General features: G+C 41.1%; 1 long non-coding RNA gene across 1 annotated transcript; it reads right to left on the bottom strand.

The window, feature by feature from the left end:
• Positions 1-16,451: 16,451 nt before the first annotated feature.
• On the bottom strand, positions 16,452-17,297 carry LOC106939148 (uncharacterized). Its single transcript, XR_001422770.1, has 2 exons — positions 17,227-17,297; positions 16,452-16,584 (listed from the first exon to the last, which is right to left on the bottom strand). It is a non-coding gene; the product is annotated as an uncharacterized LOC106939148 (long non-coding RNA).
• Positions 17,298-17,998: the final 701 nt, after the last annotated feature.

The following is a 17,998-nucleotide window of genomic DNA, read 5'->3' as shown; positions in this document are numbered from 1 at the left end:
AAAAAAAAGAAAAAGAAACATAGTGCATAAAGAACAAATAATAGAATCATAAATGTTCATGCTCTCAGCTGTAGTGTGTTAGAAGATGTTTGGGGATTTTCACAAGCCTCTTGTCTCACCATCACTGGTTTCCTGTTGTATTCATTAGTGTAATCCCTCTGGGCTTTGGCTAGCCAACACGGGGGGCTTAGTGGCACCATGCAGCCACAGGCCAAGAGCAACTGGGCCAGGCAGCAAAAGGCTGCCTGGCCCAGGGGCAGCTTGGGCAATCTGTTTGGGTTCAGGGTTTTTAGCAGCTACACACTGGGTGTGGATGTAGTTAGACTGACTGCAGTTCAGCACAGTCAGCATTCTCCCTTTTTATCAATGGGTCAGACAATGCCTGTGTGCTCTGTCCTGCCCCAGCTCCAAAAGCCCATTTTAGCCAACAACGTGGAAGCATACCAGAATGGCATTTGTAATATTCAAAGATTTTTTTTAGATGTTCATTGAGGCAAACATAGAAGAAGACAAAAGTTAGGCAGGAGGATCTGAGTGTCAGGGTCTGCGTTTTTCTGTTTTTAGTCCTTTTTGTTTTTTTTGTTTTTTTTTCATTTTTTTCCTGGAGCACTTGCCATTTTGCATGGCATCCACCAGATGCCGCCAGGTGGAGAGCCCCTGAGAAGCTGCGGGGGCAACCCCGTGGTCACACCTGTAGCTCGTTTGGAGGGAGTGGATTGTGGATATAAGCAGCGGCTGAACGACTTCTCATCGCCTGAGTGTTAGCTTACTTTGGTAACTATCGTTCCAGAGAGAGGCCCTCTGTGATCTGCTCCACGTTAACTTCTTGTTGTCCTTGCCAGGTGAACCTGTTGCCTCCTCGCTGTTCCCGTGTGTGCTGTCTGCCCCGGGCTCAGAGTGAGCCTATGATCTTCGTGGTCTGTGAGTTACCTTCCTCGTGTGTTCCTCCCTCGACGCTGCCGGTGTTACCGGTCGGACGCCACCCCTCGTGTGTTCGCCTTTCCCTGTCTCCGGTCCGTCTCCAGTGGATTCCCCTTCGGGACGCTGTGGATCTGTCGGTCCAAGCCCAATCTGGAGAAAAGGAACAGCTGGACCAAGTCGAACTCCGCTCTTTCTGCTGCGACCAAACCTGTCCGCCCTCCAACGAAGCGCCATTATCCAGCTCTCAATTACTCGCTTGCAAATCAAGTAAGCACCAGCTCTGTTCATTCCTGGAAAAACACTCACCTTCCTCCACTAACCCTCTGCCTTTCGTTGACAGTAAGACGACCCGGTCATCCGCTCCAGCACTCATTCCCTCTCCCCTTTCCCCTGGATTCAATAAACTCATTATTATTGTTCACTACACTGACTCTTCTGGTTGTGTTCTTGCATGTGGGTTTGAAGATTGAATACCACCACGACAGAACACTCGGGCCAGATCATGACCTCCGCAGACACAATCAGAAGGGCTTTGTCAAACAACATGCCCTAATTCAGTCCCATGACTCTGCGTTAAGAGAGCTGGGAAGCCGCCAAGCAGAAACTAATCGTCAGCTAACAGAACTCTAACTTCCTACAGAACTCAGTCCATCAGGTTCCTAGTTCTTCACCTACTCCGCCTGTGGCTCCTGATCCACCAAACTGTTGCATGTTTTCGGAGGTCCGTCCATCGGCACCAGACAAGTTCTCAGGTGATGTGAAGAAAGTAAAGGGTTTCATCCTCCAGTGCACAATTGTATTTGACCACTCACCGCAAGGCTTCGCCCATGATGATTCTAAAATATCCTACATGTTGTCCCTGTTGACGGGTCGAGCCTTGGACTGGGCCAAAGCCCGGTTTACTTCAGCTCTGAATTATGGATGTACATTTCCTGAGTTTTTGGAAGAACTAAAACAAGTTTTCTGTCAAGACACGGAAAAAACTTCAGCCTCCCGTGAGTTACAGGGGTTGAAGCAGGGTCAGAAGAGTGTAGCCGATTTTGCTATAGATTTTAGAATCAAAGCCGCTGCTTCTGGCTGGAATGCCGCTGCACTTAAAAGCGCCTTTTTCCATGCGTTAAACGAACAAATCAAAGACGAACTGGCCCTTCTAGACGAATTCATAAATTTAACAATTAAACTGGATAACTGGATCCGTTCTAGAGCGAACTCGTCGAAATTATTCTCCACGGGTTTCACAGTTCAGTAATCGGTCCTCTCTTCAGAATTCACCAACCTTTTCCTCAGCTCCTGAACCCATGCAACTGGGACACACACACCTAACACCTGAGGAACGCCAGAGAAGGTTGCGTTCACGGCTCTGTCTCTACTGTGGTGAGCCTAACCATGTTATCGCTACTTGTCCCGTTCGTTTAAACCCACAGGTCCGGCAGTAAGGACGGGGAGACTGCCGGAGCCACAAACACCCAAACCCCGTCTCATCATTCCCGTCACCCTCTTTAACCATAACGAACCTTTTCCCCTGTCAGCTCTCATCGACTCAGGATGTGAACAAAATCTTAACTCTGAATTAATCCAGCAACTCGCCCTCGAGGTTGAACCACTGTCAGTCCCTCTCTGTGTTTCAGCCCTGGATGGAAAGAACCTGCCACAAATCACCCACCGTACCAAGCCATTACACCTATTAATCTCAGGTAACCACACCGAAGAAATCTTTTTTTTTTTTTTTTTTCCTGCAGCCAGTTCCTCCATAGTTTTGGGCTTCAATTGGTTATCCACACACAACCCCCATATTGATTGGGTCGAAGCCAAGATTGAGTCTTGGTCTGCCAAGTGCCACTCCACCTGCCTTCATTCCGCCGTTCCAGCCCCGACTTCTCCTTCATAGCCAAATGATGTTGAACCACCTGACGTATCTTCAGTTCCCAGTGAGCACCATGATTTATCCGCAGTTTTCAGTAAAGACAAGGCCTTTGCCACCTCACCGACCTTACAACTGCGCCATTGACCTCCTGCCTGGCGCTCCATTACCTAACAGTAGGTTATACAACATTTCCAGAGCTGAATGACAAACTATGGAGGATTGCATAAACAAGTCTCTTGCAGCAGGCATAATCCACACTTCATCCTCTCAATTAGGCGCATGATTTTTCTTCGTGGGGAAAAAGGATGGTTCCCTGCATAGACTACAGAGGACTAAATCAGATTACTATAAAGAACAAGTACCCATTACCTCCATTATCCTCAGCATTTGAGCCTGTTCAAGAAGCCACCATTTTCACTAAACTGGACCTCAGAAATGCGTATCACCTTCTCCGCATTAGAGAAGGTGATGAGTGGAAAACAGCATTTAAGACCCCCATGGGGCACTATGAATATTTAGTCATGCCCTTTGGTTTATCTAACGCTCCTGCCTTTTTCCAGGCTCTGGTAAACGATGTCCTCAGGGATTTCATAAATGTGTTTGTTCGTCTACTTGGACGATATCCTGATCTACTCCAAGTCCCTCGTTGAACACAGAAGACGCGTCCGCTTGGTTCTTCAGAGACTTCTTGAGAACAAGCTATATGTTAAAGCAGAAAAGTGAGTTCCACCGTCAATCAGTGACTTTCCTGGGATACGTTCTTGAGGGCAGACAGGTAAGGGCATCGGAGGATGAGATCAAGGCAGTCCTAGACGGGCCCAAACCCGAAACCCATAAACAGATGCAGCGTTTCTTGGGGTTTGCTAATTTCTATAGAAGATTTATATGCAACTATAGTCAAACTGCATCACCTCTAACTGCCCTTACCTACACTAAGGAGTTCATCTGGACCCCTCAAGCTGATGCCGCCTTCGCTGAACTCAAGTCCCAGTTCGCACAGGCTCCCATACTCGTCCAGCCTGACCCCAAGAAGCAGTTCGTGGTGGAGGTGGATGCTTCCGACACAGGAGTCGGAGCAGTCCTCTCCCGACCACTGATCATGACCAGAAACTTCATCCGTGTGCCTTTTTCTCCCGCAGGCTTTCACCAGCTGAGAGAAATTACAATGTGGGGGACGGAGAGCTCCTAGCCATCAAACTAGCTTTGGAGGAATGGTGTCACTGGCTAGAGGGAGCTGAGCACCCCATCCTGGTCTGGACTGATCATAAGAACCTGTCATATCTCCAATCTGCTAAAAGATCCAACCTGCGCCAGTCACGATGGCCTCTGTTTTTATCACGTTTTAACCTATCCATTTCATATCGTCCAGGTTCCAAAAATGTAAAACCTGATTCTTTATCCTGAGTCTATTCCTCTGACTCTGAGGAAGCTCCAGTTCCCATTCTTCCTCCTAGCTGCACTGTGGGTGTGGTAACCTGGGAGATTGAAGACATCATCCGTCAAGCCCAGCAAATCGAACCCCCTCCAGAATCCTGCCCACCAGGTAAATTGTATGTTCCTTCATCTGTCCGATCCCGTTTCCTCCAGTGGATACAGGCCTCTAAGTTCTCCGCTCACCCTGGCATCAGTCACACTATTGGGCTGATAAATCGTAAGTTCTGGTGGGGTTCGATTCATAAGGATGTAAAGGAGTTTGTCTCAGCCTGTGTAGTCTGTGCTAGGAACAAGTCATCAAACAGTCCTCCCGCTGGTCTCCTACAACCTCTACCCATACCCAAATGACCCTGGTCGCCGTGGACTTTGACTGGACTCCCTGCCTCTAAAGGTATGACCACCATTCTAACCATCGACCGTTTCTCCAAAGCCTGTCATCTCGTCCCGCTCCGCGAATTACCCACTGCCGCTCAAACTGCCACACTTCTGATTAAACATGTTTAAACTCCATGGTATTCCCCAGGAGATCCTCTCAGATTGTGGTCTCCAGTTCGTCTCACAGGTCTGGTGTCAATTCTGCTCTGCTCTGGGAGCCAAGGTGTCACTCAGTTCCAGTTACCACCCTCAAACCAACAAACAGACAGAGCGCATGAACCAGGAGCTAGAGGTAACCCTGTGATGTATGACCTCCACCAATCCCGATGACTGGGCCCAGTACCGTGGGTAGAGTGTGCACAGCAGCCACTGGTCTTTCCCCGTTTGAAATGGTGCTAGGGTACCAACCACCACTCCTGCCCTCCGATGAAGATAACACTTCAGTCACATCAGTTCAACACCACATTCGTAGAAGCCATAAAATCTGGAATGACAAACCTCTGCTGTGAATAAACGCCTAGCTGACCGCAGGAGAACCCCGGCCCCTACATACTCCGTAGGCCAAAAAGTGTGGCTATCTACACATGACATTCCCCTCAAGTCTAAGAAGTTGTCCCCAAGTTCATCAGTCCCTCCGCTGTGCACCTTCGTCTTCCCCCATCTCTGCGCATACACCCGACCTTCCATGTATCCCAGATCAAGCCCGTTCTGTCCAGTGGACTTTGCCCTCCGGCCGAACCCCCTCCACCCGCCCGTGACGTAGATGGCTGTCCGGCCTTCACCGTCCGCCGGATTGTTGCCTCCCGGCAGCGAGGTCGGGGCCACCAGTACTTTGTCGTCTGGGAGGGCTACAGTCCAGAGGAACATTCCTGGGTGCTTGGATCGTTTATATTGGACTCTACCCTTATTAGGGATTTTGAGGATTCGCAGCCCTCATCCTCTGCTCGGCCGCCAGGTGGCGTCCGTTGAGGGGGTTGGTACCGTCAGGGTCTGTGTTTTTCTGTTTTTTAGTCCTTTTTGGCTTTTTCATTTTTTTCCTGGAGCACTTGCCATTTTGCATGGCATCCACCAGGTGCAGAGCCCCTGAGAAGCTGCGGGGGCCCCGTGGTCACACCTGTAGCTCGTTTGGAGGGAGTGGATTGTGGATATAAGCAGCGGCTGAACAACTTCTCATCGCCTGAGTGTTAGCTTACTTTGGTAACTATCGTTCCAGAGAGAGGCCCTCTGTGATCTGCTCCACGTTAACTTCTTGTTGTCCTTGCCAGGTGAACCTGTTGCCTCCTCGCTGTTCCCGTGTGTGCTGTCTGCCCCGGGCTCAGAGTGAGCCTATGATCTTCGTGGTCTGTGAGTTACCTTCCTCGTGTGTTCCTCCCTCGACGCTGCCGGTGTTACCGGTCGGACGCCACCCCTCGTGTGTTCGCCTTTCCCTGTCTCCGGTCCGTCTCCAGTGGATTCCCCTTCGGGACGCTGTGTATCTGTCGATCCAAGCCCGAACCCAATCTGGAGAAAAGGAACAACTGGACCAAGTCGAACTCCACTCTTTCTGCTGCGACCAAACCTGTCCGCCCTCCAACGAAGCGCCATTATCCAGCTCTCAATTACTCGCTTGCAAATCAAGTAAGCACCAGCTCTGTTCATTCCTGGAAAAACACTCACCTTCCTCCACTAACCCTCTGCCTTTCATTGACAGCAAGATGACTCGGTCATCCGCTCCAGCACTCATTCCCTTTCCCCTGGATTCAATAAACTCATTATTGTTCACTACACTGACTCTTCTGGTTGTGTTCTTGCATGTGGGTTTGAAGATTGAATACCACCATGACACTGAGAACCTTGATGAAAAAAGAAATCCTCTATTTTGCCAGTCCACCTTATTTGCTAAAGGTGCAGCAAATACAAAATGGGGAAGAAAGAAGATTTAATCAACTTTGAACAGTTATTAGTTATCCTAGTTATTTCAGAAACTGCTGATATACTGGAATTTTCATGTCCCACCATCATTCATGTGTATAAGGAATAGAGGGGGGAAAAACACCATAAGTATTAGTTGTTTAGACAAAAATGCCTTGTTGAAGTTAATAGTTTGACTTGGGAAAAAAGTTAACAGTGGCTCAAAGAACCACTTGTTGCAACTGAGATATGTAAAGTATCAACAATGAACATATCTGCTACAGTAGGAGGAAACAACACTAGATGCCAGACAGTCATCTAAGAACAGGAAATTTAGGTTACTGCTTATTCAAACTCACCATTAGACAATAACAGATTGGAGAAAGTTTGCCTGGTTCAACAAGTTCAGTGTACTCCAATGATTTCCATAGCCACAAGCTTCCAATCCCACAGAGCACGTTTGGGTTGTAGATTACCAGAACTACCCTCTTCCATTTAAAGCGCTCCATCTGGAACCAGATTTTTGACCTGTAAAAGACTGGAATGGACGGCAAGACCATCCACGAGGTTGTCTGTATGAATGAGAGCGCTGATGGCTCCATAATTCCTAAATTGAAGGAATAACATAACAGTCTGAAGTCTACAATCTGGAGCTTCGTGGATTAACTTCATGATTTTCTGTCGGAGGGTTCTTCAGATTTGTGGTAATACAGACTGCTACAGGAGATTCTTCACACCCTTCAACATCTGCAAAAACAATTTGAAGACAACTGCATATATATTGAATTGAGCTGAATTGCCTTGAATGGAACTTGACCCAGTAGATTTAGTAGATTTACGAAGGCGAGTTCCATAAGAAGAACCTTCACCCGTCTCCCTGTGGAAAATCTGTAAAAGGAGCTGAAACTTCAGGTTGCCAAGCAACAACATCAAAACCTTCAGGATTTGGAGATTATTTGAAAAGAGAAGTGGTTCTAGAAACCAGACAAAAGTGTCAGGGTCAAGAGGCTGGAGAGTCCGCTTCATCCCAGGATCCACATGTGGTGCCTGGAGGAGCTTCTCTTTCCATGTCCACACATCAGTAAGTTGAGCTTTTAATGGGGTGGTTCAGGAATAATTAGAGGGAATGCTCCACCTGCTGTGATGAGCCAAACTTGGATAATCTATAGCAGCACAATCAGTCTCTTAAGGCATGGAAATACAAAGACTGTACACAAGGTGGCGCTATTGGTATTAAAGTAGCTTCAATGGTATGTTTATGAGTACATTCTTATGTGTATAACTATTATTAGAGCTCTTTCTGTCTCTACTGTATATGATATTTTCATACCCTGGTCAATAAAATTGGCTTATGGTTGATTATGGTATGAAACAGATAAACATTATGTACTGAATCCGTGTTTGTTTTTCTCTATTTCAGAATAATTCCAACATGTTTATGTAACCGCAGGGGTTCGACCCCATCCTTTGTTCCTGGGATTGGGGAGTACAAGTTTTTTTTTTTTTTTTTTTTTTCATTATGCAAAACAGTCAAGCACTGTCAACTTCTCTGTCTGCGCTGCCTTTGGGAAATGATAAAAATGTTCCCTACCCTCTGTGCGTAGAGCGTCGGTTCTGCCTGAGTTCTGCCCTGAACACAGAAAAACATGCACTATCTGATCCAGACTTGGATTGATCTTTCATAACGGCACCAGTCCTGGCAGAATTACATAAGATCTCAGATCTGAGAGATTATTAATGCAACTAAAAATCGGCGTCTTATCTAATCTATAGTTTACTAGTATGTGGTCACTCTGCTTACATAACAGGTGACTAATCATTTGTTATATCAAAGTAACCAAAAAAAATAAAATAAAAAAATCAAGAGATACAAAGGACAGACCTTCTGTTTAACATCCTGTCCAGGTTAGAAAAAGCACACATGGACTCATTTCTCTGCATCACTTTGCAACAGGACATATGTAGTTTTTGATATATTTAAAACATGTTTTAAACAAGATTTAAAGAATATGTCCTAATCAAAGTCAATACAAAAAGGACAAAGTTTGTTTCCACTGCAGGAGACTACTTCAGGAAGTAGGGTTGTTTTCTGAGACAGAACATAATTTTTTAAAAATGTTTTTTAAACTACAGGTGGAGATTTTTGTGCTCTGAAGGTGCTAAACATTTCTCTTGTTCCCATCATGTCCCAGTTTAAAAGCCTTAAAATTGGCTTTAAATGATGCAACATATTGTATTAAAGGGTTTACAATCAAATACATTGTAAATGCAGCCATCTTGCAGCCACTATTATTAAAACATTTCTTTTTTTGTGACTTTAATATGATTTTACTTGTGTTTCACATGTAACCACTAGGGCTGCACTGTGTTTCTTAGGTTCTAGGTTTGATTGCTTACCTAATTATTTTGTTCTGTATTGTTCATCCTACAGAACATCAACATGAGTTATTAGAAAGACTTTCCAGCCTTAGATGACCACATTTTTAATCAGTGTTTCATGGTTCTGAATCGTGCCTGAGCAGTGGTGTGTAAGCAGATATCAAAGTGCGGTTGGATAATTGGCCTGTTCCTCTGTAGCTCCAGACATTCCTATGGGGCGGGTTCTGGTAGAAGTCTCTGACACCTGCAGACAAAACATCCAGCATTTAGCTTCAGACAAACTACAAAAGTACAAGTGTGTGACTTTTTAAACATTTCTCACTGATGTTCTATTTATTTTATCTTAACGTTTAATATGTTTCTTCTGTCCACATCTATGTGTTTCAGGATGCTTGAGTCTGTTTGTATTTTGTCATTTAAATCTTGTAAATCAAGAATCTTCTTTTCAAGTTTAGATCAGACACATTACTGTGGAGATCAGAAAGTACTTCAGATTGTCAATGGATAACAATGGATTGTATCTTTGAGTTACAGTACATTTCCAAGATTCTGTGTGGAATAGTCTTGTGAAGGCTTTATTTTTAAAGCTGATCAACATTTAAAAAATCACTTTCATGTTGATCAAAGTCAGCTCTGTCAGGACTCTGGGTTTTTGGGTTGGCTTTGCTTTTCATTTTATTTAGCTTTATGTTTTAGTTCACTTTAGTTTAGCCCTTCATGGTCCTTTTGATACTACTATTATTATTTGAGGTATTTAATGTAATAAGAATTATATTATTGCTTTTCTTATTTTGAGTCCTTTATAGTGTTTCTAGTTAGGTTTATTCTTTAGTTATCTTAGGTTCTGTCCTTGTCTGAGTCCATGTCAAGCCTTCTTTAATGAATATAGTTTATTTCTATTTTATCCTTTTAGTTATTTCTTATTTCAGCCTCCCTGCAGTGTTTCTAGTAATGTTTATTTCTTAATTTCACCACCCTAGGTTTAGTTATTCTTCCATGTCCGAGTCTATGTATATCTTCCTTTAGTAATTCTAGCTAGGTTATTTTTTAAGTCCTTCTAACTTCCCCTGTAGTGTTACTAGCTCTTATTTTGTCACTAGGTTCAGTTAGTCTTTCTTTATTAATTCTAGTTAGGTTATTTCTTTGCTTAGATCTTCTAATTTCTCTTGCTCTATGTTCCTTAGTTCTTATTGTTGTTAGATCAGCCTTGTTTCTATTTAGGTTCGGTTATGGTTTTTCCCTCATATCTTTCTCTCCTAGTTCATCAGGTTTTCTTTACTCTTGGTGTCTTTTGTATTAGAAGTATTTTTCAGGTCCCAGTTTCCTACCTTATGTGTTCCCAGCAGATCTCCTTAGTTTCCATGTGCCACCTTCTCCCCACCCCTCAAGCCAGCTCTTGTGCCAACTACTCACACATGCAATCACTCTTCTCGTCTAGCTAGGTCATTGTTCCAATTACTACCTCCCAGTACTTAAGCTCCTGCTTTTTCAGTCACAACTCGCCAGACTTTCTTGTTACCCTGCTTATCTCCATGCTCGTCATTCCCCCTGTGTTCCTTAGAATATCTTTGTGTTTCAGTTTTGGATTTGCTCTGGTTTGGTTTTGGATTTGCTCTGGTTTGTTTTGTGTTTCCCTTGGATGTTCATTTTTTGTAAGCTGGACTCTGATTTTGTTAATTAAATTCTCTAAACATGCTGCTTTTGGGTCCACCACACCACATGACAAGCTGTAAAGAAAATAGCAACTTAGTTATACTAACACTCACTAGAAAAACCATAACCTAGGGGAACAGTTTAAACAGCAGATGGTACTCATTCTTTTACACAAAAAACAATCTAATACCTAAGTTTTTTTCATCTACTTTACATTTTGTTCTTGTTGGTGTTAATGTGGGACTGATCTGGGTTTAAATTTATTTTAATATTGCAGAAGTTGCAGTAATGTGTTGGTTGTGGAAGCTGATTGAATACAGTAAGCTATATTTATGAAGCAACTTTTTAATTTGGGCAAACTTACCTTTTTGCTTTAACAAGTGTGTTCTAAACACATACCCAAAGTGCAACAGAATTGTTCCAACAATCACAGGTTCAATTTCCATCAGATGACACAACAAGATGAATTTGAAACAATTATCAAACTTCAGATGTTAGCTCCTTTCACTTTGGCAGATGAAATTCCTAAAGTCCAGGCAGGAAAATCCTTTCACATTGCAGCTGAGTTATGACCAACTATCAGAACTGGGTTCTGACAGGGATTAACAGCACTACATGTATGAATATTTATCACTGTAGGTACTAAAATACAATTTGTGTAAGTTCTTTAGTTTTCTTAGCTAATATTTTATCAGTACATGAATTTTCTGTCTTAATCACATTCAGAACTTTAATTAGAAAACTTCCAGTGATGTGAGGCATTACATCTCTGACAACACTTTATTTAGAGATCACACCTGATTTTCTTCAACGGAACAGGACTAACCATATTACTGTGTAGCTACTTAAACAATTCAAAATGATTTAGACTGTCCGTTCCCTCTTCATTCATAGCTCTGGAATAAAGGAAGCAAGAAAATACACTCGTGTACATAAAGATTTCTAAAAGCCATCATCCAGATCTTCTCCAATGAAGATGAAGATTGTCTTCTCCATTGAAAATGTTGAAATCAATGTTCCACATTTATTCATCCATTTGCTCTGGGAGACAAAGTTATTTACATGCAAGAATGGTATCCAGAGGTTGAGCACAGACGTATGGATAGGAAGATTTCATGCTTGACAAACATGACTGTCTGAACTGGTGTGGTCCACGTTAGTAAGATCTGCTAATGCACAATCTTCAGTATTATTCTGACTAAATTCATGAATTGAGGGAATACAGAAAGCAGTAATATTTCATCTTCAACCTTTTAGTCATACATATTTTAACAGGGTCAAATCCTTAATAAGGGGGATCAAAATGTTTAACTCCCCGCTGCAATTCACACCATGTACGAAGGGGATTAAAAACACACATTAGAGAAATTGACATTTTTATTTAGAATAATTTGCAAAGCTATATTATACACAATGCAGCAGACATTCCTACTGACATACAGAAAATATTAACAATTCACACTGTGGGATGTAGCTACTAGTACACATAAAGGGTATCAACACAGGTATCAACACATATAGGTGTCAAACTAGATAAAAAGATGCATAAATTATCGACTTGTAAGGCCAGTAGGTCAAGAGCATCAAAAGATCTAGGACAACCTGAACTTTTTAAATTAAAAATATTTAACAGAATTTACTGGGAAGTTGAACAATATTATAAACAGGGGCAAACAGGATCAATAAGGATCAGATCAATAAGATAAATGTCCTAAAAAAATGTTTTTGACCTAATGCAGAGTTGCGCCACCCTTGCTGGCAACAGCTGGCATTAAGTATTTGCAGTAACAAGTAATGAGTCTTTTACATCTCTGTGAAGGAATCTGACCCATTTTGTAGAATTGTTTTAATTCAGCTACACCAGTCAGTTTCCCATCATGACTGGCCTGTTTAAGGTCAACCAGTTTCACTCAGTGTTATCTAAGTCCAGACTTTTCCTGGATGAAAATGTGCCTGAACACAAAACAACAATTTCCTTACTGTTAGCAGAAAGTTGTCATTTTATTCTGAGCTTGTAAGTTAAATAAGTCATCTGAGTGGTGAAAGGTAGCAAGCTAGCTAAATAGCTTTAGCTAGCGTGCTAATTTTCGCATACTATTTAGCAATTTTAATAACTTTCAGAATGCTTTGAAGTGCCATCAGAAGTTGTATGTTCTTGTGGACTCAGATCTTCCATGTCAGCTGATAAAGCTCTGTAACACATCATGAGACAATTTCTAAAGGGCTGCAACAAGCTCACATGGTATGAAATTTGTTTGATAGTTAAAGTAACTATTACCAATAACTTCTTATTGAAACTAACCTTTCAGGTTGCTTGGTCCTGCTTGTTCTTTTGTGATGTCCAGGAAGACTCAATCTGCCCTTAGACTCATTTATGTTCACCTGATTAGGTTCACGACTGTTTCATGTTTTCTCCGTTTCCGGATTTTGCCTCCCACATTGGTTTGCTGAAATCCCAGAGTTGTTGCTTTTTGTAACTGACTGTTTCTTATCCATTCTTGAATTTGCTTCTGTCATGATGTGCTGCTTTTTGAGATCTTTTTAACCTACTTATTGTTGTTACATAGTGAAAGTGGTCCAAAAAATAATTTAGGACAAGAATTTAATGTTTCGTTATATTTTATCAACAGGGGCTTGTTGGTTGGTTTTGGATAATGAAATCATTATTTTTCAACGTCACTGCCGTATAAAAAAACATGTGCTAATTATCTACCTAACGTCACTGCAGTATAAAAAAACATGTGCTAATTAGCACCTAATGTGCTAATTATCTACCTAAATAAACCTAACCTACATGGTTAGGTTTATTTAATATCTGACATGACTTCCACACAGTAAGGGGGGTGTTTCCAATCAGGATCATGTAGAAATGTAATATATATAAAACCAGACAGCTAGGCTTTAAACCCACCAAGTGAAGCAACCTTACCCCTAACAATTCAGAGCTTCAGTTTAACAAAATGTCGATGGGAAGGATTATGAAAAATTACACAAAAGCAAAATATATAGAAGACTGTCGGAAATTAACTTTACATGATAAGTAAAAAGTCCTTTAACTATGAGACAAAAAATTACACGGTGCTTAGAGTATTCAATCACTTAAAGGTTTATTCTGCCTTTTGCTTTTTGAAGCACTTGGATATTTCAAATCATCACATTTCATAATATAACCAAACCTCCTCAGTGTTAGAAGTCAGCAGCTTTGCTTCCTCAACTTCATGTCGTCAGAAAGGTTCTATTTAAATGAGTTTTTTACTTTGTTGATCAGGCATTCTGTTGCAAAATGGCAATTTACATTTTTTACATAGATAAATTCATCATTTGTTTAAAAAAAAGCATTTTCTATTTACTCGGGTAACTTTGAAAATTCAAGTGAAACTAAAAACCCCAGAACTCAATAAGGGAGGCCAATAATTTTACTTTTAACAAATCGATTGACCCAGAAACAAATTAAATTAATACTAAATAATTCACTGGGCACACAACTTAAAATAGGTCCCATTCTAATAGAAAACTTTTAAACGGCCTCAGCTGAGCAGCAGAATGAAGTCCAGCCATAGAAGAGGAAAACATTGCAGGAAACCCCACAGCAACAAGGACAGAAGCAGGGTAACGCCGTGAACAACAAAGGGAAGCAAACTGAGGAGGAACAAGCAGCAGCAGGTCATCCTGCAGTCTTCTTAATATCTCTAAGCAATTAATCCAATTAATTAAAATACAATTTGCATGGTGGAACAGTTGGTAGCAATGTTGCCTTGCAGCAAAACGGTCCTGGGTTTGAATCCCTGGTTGGGTTCTTTCTGTAGAGACTGCGCATGTTGGTAGTTAGTTGTGTGAATAGGTTGAAATAGGTCGGGTGTGGGATAATGACTGAAGCCTTGATGATAATTAGATCTACAAACATTTCCATTGACCATATAGATATGTAATTTGACATTTTGAAAATAAATTTGCATAATGGAAACACGCCAATTATGGAAAAACAAATTTTTCAATAAAAAGTTTGCCACTGGGATGAAGTGTTTTTTGTTATTTTGGCCACATAAAAATTGGTTTATTTCTCTGAACTACAATGGAAACACTTTATTTCACATTACATGAGTCACATGATCAAAAACTGGATGTTGCCACTGGCACAAACCACAAAGAAGATGATGAAAGGAAGTCGTTGAAGGATCATGACACGTCATCTTTCTAAATGACATTGTGTGAGCAAACTTCTTCACATGTGATTTTAATTACACTTCTTATTTAATGAAAACACCACAACTATGAAATTGTGTTTTTTTTTTTTTTTTGACAAGATTTGCACATATTTGTAATGAAAACACAGAGACTTAGTGAGTGGGGTCAACCTGACCCCTCCAGGCAGAGTTAGTCTAGCCCAGGGGTGTCCAAAGTCGGTCATGGAGGGCCGGCATCCCGCATGTTTTAGTTTTCTCCCTTGCTTTAGGTCACAATCTTAAGCATAGCTGAGGAAACGTAGTACCACTAAGACTTCTGTTGAATACTTTAACTGAGAGTGACTCTGCATGGCTTTGGTTAACACAGAGCCATAGGAATAGATTCTATCATGTGTGTAAGGTTGGTATAGGAGGCAGCAGAAAGTAGACTGGTGCCTTCTATACCTGCCTTCTATGAAGTCTAGCTTGGTTAAAGAGTTGGTCAGTCAAAGTCTGGTGTCTCCTTGTACTCGCTAAGCTGTCTCAAAGAATCATTACAACAAATGTTGATTTTATTGGAAATAAAGGCTATTGGCTGGTTGTGTTGATTGGCTGTACCCTAAGAGCAGAAATTAGGAAGGCTATGGATGTTAGCTTTTGCAATTATGGTCAAAATGGTTTCCAATTTGTGTATTATGCATATTTGGCGTTTAAACTATTAAACTCCATTGGAGGGGGTTTCAAGTATTTGCCAATTTTAGCTGTTTTCAAGAAACACAACAGACTTTGAAAAAACAGTGATAAACTTAATGATTGTTTGGCCTTTTGCTGCTTCAGTACCTGCATGACATGTCATTGTTCTTCAATCACAACTTCTGTACTTGGCCAAAATCGTCCTGAAGAACAATGTCTGTAGCCAACAGTTTTTGACCTCAACCTGAAGACCTCTTTTCCTGGGTTCTGCAGCATAATTATCCAAAGAACATCAACAAGAACTCCTCTGGATGATGAATGGTTGTGGAATTATCTAATTGTTCAGTGTTCTTGTAGCCATCTACTAATTTCTGTCACCGCTCTGTGTGAAGTTAACCCACAAAGTTCTTTGAAATGTGAGATATTTGAGAAATGTATCACATACACACATTTCAAGTGATCTGCAACACTTTAATAGAACTAAGATCAGAATTTTGACTTTTTTAGGCTAGACCAGGGTGTCCAAAGTCGGTCCTGGAGGCCCGGCATCCTGCATGTTTCAGTTTTCTCCCTGGTTTAGCACACCTGGATCAAATGATGGCTCATTAGAGGCCTAAGGAGAACATTGACTTGCTCAGGAGGTTGTTGCTACCACACCATATGGAATTGTTTTTATGGTGTCACAGTGTGTCCATGCACAGTTAAGTTGAGATATGGTTATAGCTATAGTTACAGCTCAACCAGGCTGCTTAATTGGACAGCTGTCATTGTCCTGCTATGCATGCATGGAGGGAAAATCAATTTATTGACAGAAGTATGTCCAACTGGGCCACTGTAGGTAGAGGTGAGCAGCTTTCAGCTTGTTAGTTCTGTTTTAGCTGCTGTGTTACAGACCTAAACACCTGACACCTGCTCTTATGTGAGACAATGCGGATTTATGAGAGCATTTATGTGGATGTGTGAGCTAGTGCTGATATGAATCAAACTTTTTCATACTTTGTTTTGGTGTCATTATGCAACCAGTATGGTGAAGGAAAGGACAGTTAAGCCCCAAATTGTTCCTACTGCTGGTAGATTCGGTTTGACTCTGGTTGGCGTCACTTTGATTCCTTGTGATGTCTTCCTCTCGTTCTGGTGCGTAATGAAGCCACTTCTTGACAATTTTGCTGCAGTCCTCAAGAGTCAGCTTTCGGTCAAACTGCAGAGCAACAGCTGAAAAAAATAAAAGTGAGGAAGGTGCCAGTTAGAAATATGATAAACATTTGAAAAGTTCTGAAACACAATGAAAGATTAAACAGTGTACTGGTTACAGGTCTGAGAACAAATACAAACCATATAGTTCCCCATGTACACTCACTGTTAAATTAATATCTTAATCTTTCATTAATATTTATCTTAATGTTTACATATACAACTACATTTACCCATCAAGCTGCAGTATAGTGTAGGATTTATGATGCTGCACTCATGTTAAAATGAGGGAATCAATATCCAAAATAAAGGCTGTTCATCAGAAAACCTAACGATAAAACTCAGGGAGGATCAGGTTTATTTAACACACCAGAGACAAATAAATCGAACAAAAGGTGATTTATAGTGTAGTTGGAAAAATTATAATTTATACAGAATAAACTTCCATCAAATAGCTGGTTCAATCTTCCATCAACTACAAATATTTCCAAATAAGTTGATTAAATTCCTTAAAGTGTCTATATGCTAATAAAGATCCCACACAAGTAACAATAGTCCAGTTCAATTTAACCAGTTACCAATCAACAGACTGAATCAGTCATTAGCAGGTTTAGTTCATTGTTTCACCTGCCTTACATGTTAAGTGTTTCCTTTCTGCCACACCTGGATTGAATCTGTGGATGATTAACAACCTTCTGCACTTCTTGATGGCTGCAGACGGTCATGTAATCATCATCATAATAAAAAGTTAAAAACAAGTGATTACTATCACAACAATTTAAAGCCAACCTGCAGGGCCGTGCAGAGACCACTAAAAGGGCAGGTGCTCAAAAAAAAAAAAGGGCACATCTTACCGCCTTCTAGGACAGAATATTAACAAAGCCTCTCAGCTTTCAGAGTTTAATAAACAATGATAAATTACAAAATTGTGACATATACAATCAAAGCTAAGGAAAATCTCTATATAGAGCATACAACTATGCATATGTAAGATATTTTATTAGTAATTTCTTTCTGCAGGTCTATTTTGTTATAGGAAAGTATTGCAATATTCAAACATATTCAGCAAGATATGTAAATCAGAGCTAGACCACCAGACATATTTTGCAGAATTACACTATTAAAAATATAAACAAGGGCACAATGCAACCTTTTAGTGTACTGTAATCTACAGAGAGCTGCCTGTTTGCTACACTTGCAGTGGAGATGAAGATGGTCCTTTCAGGAAAGCAGAGCTGCACCAAACTTTAATGTGGAACTGCAGAAAAAAAAAAAGAAAAAAAAAGAAAAAATGTAATTGTTAATGCATGTCACCATGAGAAAAGCCTACTGAGTTTTGCTTAAAAAGCTTTTTTTTATTAAAATCACACATTTTTGTCTCATGAAGTGAAAAAATTATTTGCAAAACAAACTTACTTGCACATGTCATAAATAT

Source organism: Poecilia latipinna, unplaced genomic scaffold (assembly GCF_001443285.1).
Source record: "Poecilia latipinna isolate Pla-1442-1.1 unplaced genomic scaffold, P_latipinna-1.0 Scaffold2785, whole genome shotgun sequence".
Taxonomy (NCBI): Eukaryota; Metazoa; Chordata; class Actinopteri; order Cyprinodontiformes; family Poeciliidae; genus Poecilia; species Poecilia latipinna.
This window is presented reverse-complemented; position numbering and strand designations above follow the sequence as displayed.